The sequence below is a fragment of the Psammomys obesus genome, unplaced genomic scaffold (genome assembly GCF_907164565.1).
Source record: "Psammomys obesus unplaced genomic scaffold, mPsaObe1.curated_primary_1811, whole genome shotgun sequence".
Lineage (NCBI taxonomy): Eukaryota > Metazoa > Chordata > Mammalia > Rodentia > Muridae > Psammomys > Psammomys obesus.
The window spans coordinates 16,637,751-16,638,919 of record NW_026591086.1 but is presented as its reverse complement, the minus strand read 5'-3'; the positions used below and the strand labels follow the sequence as shown (position 1 = coordinate 16,638,919).

Here is a 1,169-nt window from a genome sequence, read left to right as displayed (position 1 = left end):
CTAGGCTCCCAGCTCACGTCCAGTCATCCAAGTTGTGAGATAGTCACTGCTGAGTGGTAGTCAGTTAAAAGCACAACGACATAGCCCAAGTTAATTGTGCCCCATAGAAGGACTGAAAAAGCTGTTGGTGAACCAATGTATCTCCATTTACTCACCTTTCTGTTAGAAACTGCTATGGGACACAGTTCTGGCCAATAAATAAACTATAAATGGAGATTATTAGATAGAGATTCTAGCAAAGTTTTCAGAAGGAAAAAGTCAGCCCTCTTTAATCCCTGTTTGTTTTCTTCTTCTTAAAAGGGGGTCTCGAACCTACAGGACCAGAAGTCGTTTGTAGACATCTTTTCTTTTGCGGCCATCGCTGGATCGCAGCAGCTAAAATGAAGTTCAATCCCTTTGTGACATCCGACCAAAGCAAGAACCACAAACGGCATTTCAATGCACCATCTCACATCTGGAGAAAGATCCTGTCTTCCTCTCTTTCCGTAGAGCTTTTACAGAAGTAAAATGTTCTATCAGTGCCCATTCGAGGGGATGATGAAGTTCAGGTTGTCAGAGGACACTACAAAGGCCAGCAGATTGGCAAAGTGGTCCAGGTGTACAGGAAGAGGTATGCCATCTATGCTGAGCAAGTGCTGCGAGAAAAGGCTAATGGCACAACTGTCCATGTGGGCCTCTACCCCAGCTAGGTGGCAGGCTAAAGCTGGACAAAGACGGTAAGAAGATTCTGGAAAGGAAAGCCAAGTCTTGACAAGTAGGAAAGGAGAAGGGCAAATACAAGGAAGAAACAATTGAGAAGATGGAGGAGTAGAGGCCTCTCATACACAGCTTTCATCAAGGATTGTTAAAAAAAAAAAAAAAAAAAAAAAGCAAGGTATCCTATGTCCAAATGTCCTAGACTGGCCTCAGATTCACTATGTATCTGAGAATAAACTTGAACATCTAATTCTACTTCTGCCTCCCAAGGTCTGGCTGGGTGCCTTAGCTTGCCCTCTGATGCTGTGATGAACACTGCAACCAAAACTTGGCTGGCAAAGGAAACGGCTTCTGTATTCTAGTCCGTCATCATGGAAAGCCAAGGCAGAAACCCGGAGGCAGGGACGAAAACAGAGATCGCGGAGGAACACTGCTTATGGCTCGCTACCCAGCTCATTTCTTGGCTCATCGTT

General features: G+C 44.8%; 1 pseudogene; it reads left to right on the top strand.

Annotated features, from left to right (window-relative positions):
* The first annotated feature begins 380 nt into the window (after positions 1-380).
* Positions 381-811, top strand: LOC129678971 (60S ribosomal protein L26-like; annotated as a pseudogene).
* The last annotated feature ends 358 nt before the right edge of the window (positions 812-1,169 follow it).